The following is a 9,710-nucleotide window of genomic DNA, read 5'->3' on the forward strand; positions in this document are numbered from 1 at the left end:
GCACCACTCAGCCAGAATCTCAGTCTCCCACCTATACGGTGATTCCTCACCATCTTTGGTCCGGCTAATGACGGTGATGTCATCGGCAAAGTTAAATATGGCACTGGGGCTGTGCTTAGCCCCTCAGTCACAAGTATAAAGTGAGCAGAGTAAAGACAAAGCACACAGCTGTGCTGACAGAGATTGCGGAGGAGATGTTGTTAACAATCCATACCAACTGAGAAAAATTGAGGACCGGGATGCACACGGGGCATACTGATTAATTTTGAAGGGGTGGTGGTATTGAATGCCAAGCTGTAATCAAGGAAGAGCGTCCTGATGTATGCCTCTTCACTGCCCAGATGTTGTAGGGTTGAGTGAAGAGCCAAAGAGATGGCATCTGCTGTTGACCTGCTGCTCTGGTAGGCAAATTGGAGCAGATCCAGGTCATTGCTCAGGCAGGAGATGATATGTCTCGTCACTAAACTTACAAAGTACTTCATCACTGTGGACGTAGGAGCTTCAAGACAGGTCACCACATTCTTCTTAGTCAGAAGGGAAGGCATTCAAGCCCTGCTACAGCTGTCGAGCATCCTTCAGTGTTTCAGGCTTGGTCTGGAATTACCACACTGCATGTGAGGTGGCTTTCTGGAGACCGTACCTGAATCTGTGGAACTTCACTTGGTCGCGAGACTTGAAAGCCACTGATCTGGCCCTCAGTGGATTGTGGATCTCATGGTTCACCCAGGGCTTCTGGTTGGAGAAGATTCTGAATGATTTTGAGAGGACACACTCATCTATGACTGTTTTTATAAAGTCTGTTACAACCATGATGTATTCGTTCAGATCCTCTGTACAGTCCTTGAACATGGGCCAGTCTACCAACTCTAAGCAATCTCACAGCCACTCCTCTTCCTCTTGCAACCACCTCTTCATTGTCCTTACTTCTGGATTCTTGCTCTTTAGCCTCTGCCTGTATGCAGGTGGGAGGAGGACAGTCAATTATCAAATTTCCCAAAATGGAGTCTAGGGATTGGACAGGAGGCATTCCTTATGTTGGTATAGCAGCAGTCAAGTGTGTTAGGACCCCTGGTGCTGGGATATATTGATGAGATTTGTTCAAACAAGCCTGACTAAAATTCCTGACAATGATGTGAAAGGCATCAGGGTAGGCTGTGTTTTGCTTGCTGATGGCAGCACTCAATACCTCGAGTGCCTGCTTAACATCAGCCTTTGTCGGTATGTAAACTGCAGTCAGGATCACCGAAAGAACTCTCTTGATAAGTAGAACAGTCGGCACTTAATCATTAGATGTTCCACGTCAGGAGAATGAGAGTGTGATAAAACCGCTGGATCCCAGCACCAGGAGGAGTTTGTTAGTAAACACAGATCTTTTGCCTTCTCCAAATCCGCAGTCTGATCCTTCCTGGGTATCAAAAAAACTCACACGTCTCACTGAATCTAGCAAGTCTGGAGTGAGCCATGTCTCTGTGAAACACACAACACAGCAATTCCTAATTCCTAAGATAGTTCAAAACTATGTTACTTAAATGGAAATTACAGACCGCACTGGGAGCATTTCAGAAGTATATTTAGAAGTTTTATAAGCTGCCTGCAAAGCATCACGTTTTTAAACTGTGCCATCTTGTGTACCAGTTCACATCACAGCTTCAAAGGGAAAGCTTTCCTCGATATGTAAAACAAAATAGCTTAATCAATCCCTTAGTATAGTTAAGTGATTTGCAAATAAAATTTCTGGTTTAAAGAGAACTTATTAAAAAATCTTTAAAATCCATTAAAAATCTTAACTAGCATAAACAAAGAGGCTGCCAAATATCTGACTAACAGATCGTGGGGAATTAAAACAAAAATCAACAAATGGCTTATAAGTAAACAGTACTGATGCCTAAAAGGACACAAGCTAACTTAATTAAGTTATTAAGGCAGGAGAGGGGGCCTTGGACAGACATGTCAGAAAGAAAATGGGAACTCATACTTAAATAGTTGTTAATGAACCTTCTCTTTATGTACCCAGCAGGAATTTGTCTACAACTAAAACAGCTGAATGTTTCTAGCTCTGTTGCTTTCTCAAGCCAACAGAGGACATTTATGTAACAGTGTGCAAGCCAATGGGATCCTCTCAACTGCTTCCTCATGTGGGGATACAGATGATGGAGACAATAGTGCCATAGATTCCTGAAAGGATCCTGACTGATTGCAGCATGGTCTGCTGCAGCAATCTGAACACGCAGGAGGGCAAGAAGGTGCAGACTCAGGCACATCCCTCCTCACTACTGGGAGTATCTGCAGGAGGCACTGCCTCAAGAAGGCAGCAGCAATCATCAAAGCTTCCTACATCTAGATCACGCCATCTGTTCGCAGCTGCAATCTGGCAAGAGATACAGAAGCCTTAAGCCCCACCCCCTCAGCTTGAAGTACAGCTACTTCTCTTCAGCCATTCTCGACTCGCAAATATTGTGTAAATGTGTGTTTAATTTTTGCTTTTCTTGTGAATGCTGCTTGTATGATGCTACCTGCTGTGATACTACTTCAGGTGAGGCTCTTCTTTGCACCTGTGGATGTGTGTACTGGTACATATAACAATAACTCAATTTTGAAAGTTCTTTTTTTTAATACATTTAAGCTATGTAAGCACTTACATGTAGCTTCAAGCCTGTAGCTCACTTCAGGATTTTTCACAACTTCATTTATAAACAAATTTCCAAGTCGACACATACAAAATAGTGGAGGTAATGCACAAAATCAAGCAGCATCTATGAAGGGGAATACAAAGTTGACATTTCAGGCTGAGACCCCTCAGCTGGTCTGGAAAGGAAGGGACAGGAAGGTGGGGGGGGGGGGGGAGGAGTACCTATTGACCTATTGGCTGGCGATAAGTGAGGCCAGGTGAAAGGGAAGGTGGGAATGAAGTAAGAAGCTAAGAGATGATAAGTGAAAGAGGTAAAGGGCTGAAGAAGAAGGAATCTGATAGGACAGGACAGTGGAACATGGAAGAAAGGGAAGGAGGAGGGGTATCAAAGGAAGGTGTTGGGCAAGTGAGGAGAAGAGAAGGGATGAGAGGGAAATCAGAATAGGGAATGATAAAAAAGAGAAGTGGAGGGGAGAAATTACCAGAAGTTAATGTTCATGCCATCAGACCACCCAGACAGAATATGAGATATTGTTACCCCAAGCTAACTGTGGCCTCATCATGAGCGGCGGCTTTGTGCAGGCATGGCAGGAAGAAAGTAGGAAGTCATATTTAAATAGTGGCTGCTGGGAAATCCCGCCTTTCGCAGCTGATGGACAAAATAATCAGGTGGCACTGGAGCAGGGGAGGCCACACTGAGAGCACTGGATACAGTGGATGATCATGGCAGAATCGCAGGTGGAGTGTCGTCTCACCTGGAGGGATGTCTGGGGCCTTGAATGGTAGTGAGAGGTAGCACTTGTCCTGCTTGCATTGATCAGTGGGGGGGGGACAAGTAGACAAGAGAATCACAGAGAGGGTGATCCCTAGGCTTAGTGGTAGGGTCTTGTTGCAGATGACCTAAGTTACAGAGAATAATGTGCTGGATACAGAAGCTCATGATAAGGGCAAGGGAACCCTATCTCTGTTATTGAGTTGGGAAGATGGGGAGAGGGTAGACGTGAAGAAAATGTCGCTGTGGGCAGCATTAACGGTGACAAAGGAAAAGCCTGTTCTTTGAAACTGTGGGATATGTGAGATGTGGTAGAAGGGAAACCCTCTGCCCTCACCTATATCCTAGCTTGTACCCCTTCCTCTCCATGCACCTCCTCGTTCTGACTCAGCCCACTTCCTTCCCAGTTCTGATGAAGAGCCTCAGCCTGAATCACGACTGTTTATTCCCCTCCACAGATGCTGCCTGACTTGCTGAGTTCCTCCAGCATTTTGTGTATGACACTCAAGATCGCCAGCATAAACAGGATCTCTTGTGTTTAAAACTTCTAGTCAGCAGCTTTGCAAAGTTGAGATGCAGGTATCAATGTGTCATTCACCAAATTAAACCATTACCACAATACAATCAATGTCCAATGCATTAGTATACAAAACCACACAAGATGTTTCACAAGAGCTAATGCAGAGCTAATTTAGGATGGAAAAGCAAGTTATACATAAAAGAAGCACTTTAAAGGACAGGAAAAAAGACGTGGAAGTTCTGGAAAGGAACTGCAGTGACCTCAAAGCTGAAGATATAGTTAAGAACGGTCTCAGCCCGAAAACATCAACTGACCTGCTGAGTTCCTCCAGCATTTTGTTTGTGTTGCAGTCAAATTTGGGGATAGTCAAAGAAAGTGGATAGACCTTGAGTCATTACGCAGCAGTAAGCTGAAGATGTGAGGGCAGAGATGAAGTGAAACGGGACAATTATTTAGTAAGCAAGGCATCTTTTGATCATGTATGAGGTACTGTGTAATTTATCATGCAGCAGTAGAATTTAAGCTGACTTCATGTACATTGTAAATCAGTGAGTTGCTTGTTATGTCTCCCCTCTCACTGTGAAATGGGGACACCTCTTTTTCCATTATTAGGGGGAGAGAGAGTGATATATCGAAGTACCGGGTGAACGAGTAGTCTTTGGGGTATTGCAAGTCTTTATTGATGCTTTGCTGCATGGAGGGCACTGACGCTATTTGCTGGTGGGTGGGGGGGGGGGGGTCGTTGCCTTGCTGCTGCTCGTGCGTTGGAAGGGGAGCTGGGGGAGGGGCTTTGGGGTTCTCACATTTAACTGTCGTTCATTCCTTGGGGCACTCCTCTGTTTTCGTGGATGTTTGCGAAGAAAAAGAATTTCAGGATGTACATTGTATACATTTCTCCGACGTTAAATGTATCTATTGAACCTATTGAATTTTACAGAGTAGGTAACTAGGCTCAACTATTCTGATGCAACACCATGGGCAAACAGTTTCAGTTAAGAGAAGAGATCAAGTAACAATTTACTAGCCATAAACATTTATATACATTAGAAATTTACTGTGATGTGTTAAGGTGCAGCATGCAACAAAAAACTACATTTAACAAGAACAAAGAATTATATAAAAATATAGAATTGCACATAAATTTAAGAGGTTAAGGAACAGATATGAAATAAAATGTGCATATATAAATAAGCACTTGCATGTATTTATAATGTAAACAGTTTTATAAAAAGTGGTTTAAAGTGTTTACAGTGCAGTGAAGGTACGGGGATAATAGATATAGAGGGGTGGTGAGTGCTAACTAGAATGGTTGTTCAGATAAACTGCCTGGGGAAAAACTTTCAAAATGGCATAAAGTTTTTGTTTCAATAGCCCTATAGAACTTTCCAGAAAGGAGCTTTTGAGAAAGGCAGTTTGCTGGTTGGGTAGTTATGTGTCTGGTAAGAACTGAGGCAGGGGCAGACACAAGGATGTTAGGGAAATGGAAAAAGAGAATCTAAACAACAGAGATAAATGCTGCTGCCAGGGTCGAATATGCAATCTAGATTGCAGACCAATTCAGTTCCAAGTGACTTCCAGAAAGCAGGAAGAAGTAGGTGGCCAGGGAGCTCTTTGAAGAAACAAACTATCTACTGGAAGAACTCAGCAAGTCAAGCAGTGTGAGTGGGAGAAAGGCACTGCTGAGCCGCAGAGTTCTTGCTTATTGTTCCGGATTCTAGTATCTGTAGCCTCTTGTCACTCAACCGTTAGAACACATTGGCCTCAGTCATAGCTGGAGGGACGTGTCCATACAGGGCCACCTGTTAAAGCAGGGCGACGCTGACAGACAGAGATCAAGTAAAATGCTGGACATGATCACCTCTCAAATTGGAATTGGCACCACACTCTGAGGGGCAGCATGCAGGAAAGAGCTAAGGGTTAACACTGGTGTTGCAGAATCGAAACCTGAGCCCTTGAATACTGAGAAACAGGAACACCTCTTTCTCCCTTATTAGGGGGAGAGAGAGAGAGCCTGTGGTATGTCGAATATCAGGTGAACAAGTAGACTTTGGGGTTCTGCAAGTCTGTGTCTTTGCTGTTGCTTTGCTGCACACTCGAGTGCTCAGCGGTGGGTGCCGGTGGGGAGGGGGGCTGGGGGGGGGACTTTGGGGTTCAAACATTTAACTGTCATTCATTCTTTGGGGGCACTCCTCTGTTTTCATGGTTGGTTGCAAAGGAAAAGCATTTCAGGAAATATATTGTATACATTTCTCTGACATTAAATGTACCTTTAAACTTCAGGTGACTATTCCTCTATACAGTTGTCTATGATATAGGTTCTGTTCACTTTTGTGTTTTCTTCTCCTTCTCCTCCGGGAGTAGAGAACATGCTTAGCCTAGCCTGAACTGCTCTACATTTCACAACTCCCGCATTGATTTGATTCTAGATTTCATTTACTATGTTCTCCCAATCCAGCTGCTTCCATTCAACTCAACACTTACGAAGCTGGAAAAAATCCAGACTTCAGGCAGCGTCCCCTCCCCATCCTTCCTGCAGCTTAACAAGCCTCACTTGTGTTTTCAACCAGAAACGTTAACTCTGCTTCTCCTCCCACAGATGCAGTCTGACCTGCAGTATTTTCAGCACTTACTGTTCTAATAATAAAGTTACAGAAACTTGCAAAACAATTGAAGCTAAAGCTTGTAAGTTGAGTTGGTCTATTTAAATAAGAAACTTAAATACAGATTAGTCGCATCAAAAAAATCACAACAATCCTTGGTATGCCTCTTTAATAATTCATACCTGCAAATTCTATTTTCAATTTCCTTCCTCAGCTTGTGATTTAGAAACTGTGGGTAGGTTGAGTACCCCATAACTAGCTTGATATTTCATTGCAGCGTTGTCGAAGGGATATGAACACGAAACTAACAGACGTACAGCGATTTTATCTGCCCAAGGGTTTCGGCCCGAAATGTCGACTGTACTTTATTCTATAGATGCCGCCAGGCCTGCTGAGTTCCTCCAGCATTTTGTGGGTGTTGCTCGGATTTCCAGCATCTGCAGATTTTCTCTTGTTAGTGATTTATCCTAATGTTCTCCCCTTCCCTAAAAACGCTGTCATTTCTTAGAAAACCATAAACTGTTCTACAAATGTAAATTTGACAAAAATCCCAAGCCTTCCAAAAACAAAACAAGTTTTGAGATCATAAGATTGGAAATCGTATGAAAACACTTTTTTCGTTAAAAAAGACTATCGAATCCGGACAAAAAAAAAATATTTTTTATTAGAGTAGACGCTTTAAAAAGCATAAAAGTTGCGCAACACATACGATTAAACAATCCCTTGCCCGTTCATTCTCATATCACAATAATCGGCCTCCAAGAGGCTTTCCCCTGGGAATCCAGCACAATGTGCGGTTTTTGTTCTAGAAACCGCAGTTACTTCTTGTTTTTCTTCTGTCTTTTTATGGTGGCTGGCAACCCAACTTAAAGATGAACCACAGTTTCGCCTGGCCTCTAGTGGTTAAATTAACCCGGGTGTTCATAAATTCACCCCCGTTTACTCACCGCAATCTCTCCGCCGCTTTCTCAGCTTCACATCCGCATGGGTCATTTCCGTAGCTGCGTAGTTAGACACCGCTGACAATCTTTACATGGTTTCAAATTGCTATGAGTTATTTGAATGGAAATTTCTTTTGAGCTGCAAGCCCTTTACAAATTTCAATATAGTGATTTGCAATATTGTATGCAGGCTGTCAAAATCCTTGATCAAAAGCAGTTTGAAATCTAGCCTACTACCTTATAGAAATATACCAATGGTGGACGCTAAAACCATGATGCACAGCGACTGGGCAACCACTCTATAGTTGTATAACGACGCACCGATCTTGGACTGGTGTGTTGCGCATGGGCAGGTCAGAGTCGACTGGAATGCCTCTTGTCCCACAACGAGCGGTCATCTGCCTTGGGCTGAACCGAACGAAAGCTTCACCCCTGGGCCCCACACCAGACCAGGACAGTGATATAATATATATGGAAGGCAGCTGTCCCAAGCTCCGTAAATATACACTGAAAACATCCAAAGAACTACCAAAAATCCTACAACGAGCTTGGGAGGCAATGTGGTTTGGTCGTAGCTGTTTGGAGAACCAATAGACAATAGGTGCAGGAGTAGGCCATTCGGACCTCAGAGCCAGCACCACCATTCAATGTGATCATGCTGATCATCCACAATCAGTACCTCGTTCCTGCCTTCTCCCCATATCCCTTGACTCCGCTATCTTTAAGATCTCTATCTAACTCTTTCCTGAAAGCATCCAGAGAATTGGCCTCCACTGCCTTCTGAGGCAGAGCATTCCACAGATCCACAACTCTCTGGGTGAAAAAGTTTTTCCTGAACTCCGTTCTAAATGGCTTACCCTTTATTCTTAAACTGTGGCCTCCAGTTCTGGACTCCCCCAACATCGGGAACATGTTTCCTGCTTCTAGTGTGTCCAATTCCTTAATAATCTTATATGTTTCAATCAGATCCCCTCTCATCCTTCTAAATTCCAGTGTATAAAGGCCCACTCCCGCCATCCCAGGAACCTCGTGAACCTACACTGCACTCCCTCAATAGCAAGAATGTCCTTCCTCAAATTTGAAGACCAGAACTGAACATAATACTCCAGGTGTGGTCTCACCGGGGCCCTGTACAACTGCAGAAAGACCTCTTTGCTCCTGTACTTAACTCCCCTTGTCATGAAGGCCAACAAGCCATTAGATTTCTTCTCTGCCTGCTGTACATGCATGCTTACTTTCTGTGTCTGATGAACAAGGACACTAGATCTCGTTGAACTTCCCCTTTTCATAACTTGACACCATTCAGATAGTAATCTGCCTTCCTGTTCTTGCCACCAAAGTGGATAACCTCACATTTATCACATTAAAATGCATCTGCCATGCACCTGCCCACTCACCCAACCTGTCCAAGTCACCCCTCATTCTCCTAACATCCTCCTCATATTTCATGGTACCACCCAGCTTTGTGTCATTTTCAAATTTGCTGATGTTACTTTTAATCCCTTCATCTAAATCATTAATGTATATTGTAAATAGCTGCGGTCCCAGCACCAAGCCTTGCGGTACCCCACTAGTCACTGCCTGCCACTCTGAAAAGGACCCGTTAATCCCTACTCTTTGTTTCCTGTCTGCCAACCAATTTTCTATCCATGTCACTACCCTACCCCCAATACCGTGTGCTCTAATTTTGCCCACTAATCTCCTATATGGGACCTTATCAAAGGCTTTCTGAAAGTCCAGGTACACTACATCCACTGGCTCGCCCTTGTCCATTTTCATAGTTACATCCTCAAAAAATTCCAGAAGATTAGTCAAGCATGATTTTCCCCTTCGAAAGTCCATGCTGATTCAGACCGATCCTGTTACTGCTATCCAAATGTGCCGCTATTTCATCTTTTATAATTGACTCCAGCATCTTCCCCACTACTGATGTCAGGTTAACTGGTCTATAATTCCCTGTTATCTCTCTTCCTCCTTTCTTAAAAAGTGGGATAACATTAGCTACCCTCCAATCTTCAGGAACTGATCCTGAATCTATAGAACATTGGAAAACAATGTGTCCACGATTCCTCCAGCAAACGTTCCACATCATAAGACATGGGGACAGTAGCCCATTCAGCCCATTGAGTCTGTTCAGACTGTAGAGAAACTCATCTGTTAGCAAATGTTCAAAGCATTATGTTGTGATACAGTGGTCTGGGAAAGAGCACTGACAAGTATAAACTATCGATACAAAAACTATTATGAG

The 9,710-nt window shown here is 43.5% G+C and overlaps 1 protein-coding gene across 2 annotated transcripts in view; it reads right to left on the minus strand.

The window, feature by feature from the left end:
- tradd (tnfrsf1a-associated via death domain) overlaps positions 1–7,516 on the minus strand; it is a 47,562-nt gene extending 40,046 nt beyond the window's left edge. Inside the window, exon 1 of one of the 2 annotated variants that reach the window (XM_059992621.1) lies at positions 7,469–7,516. The gene's annotated coding sequence lies outside the window, so the exon portion shown is untranslated. Of the gene's footprint in view, positions 1–4,235; positions 4,354–7,468 lie in introns of those variants that run through there. The other variant, XM_059992623.1, reaches the window with a different exon arrangement.
- Positions 7,517–9,710: the final 2,194 nt, after the last annotated feature.

The sequence above is a fragment of the Hypanus sabinus genome, chromosome 17, assembly GCF_030144855.1.
Source record: "Hypanus sabinus isolate sHypSab1 chromosome 17, sHypSab1.hap1, whole genome shotgun sequence".
In the NCBI taxonomy this organism is placed as follows: domain Eukaryota; kingdom Metazoa; phylum Chordata; class Chondrichthyes; order Myliobatiformes; family Dasyatidae; genus Hypanus; species Hypanus sabinus.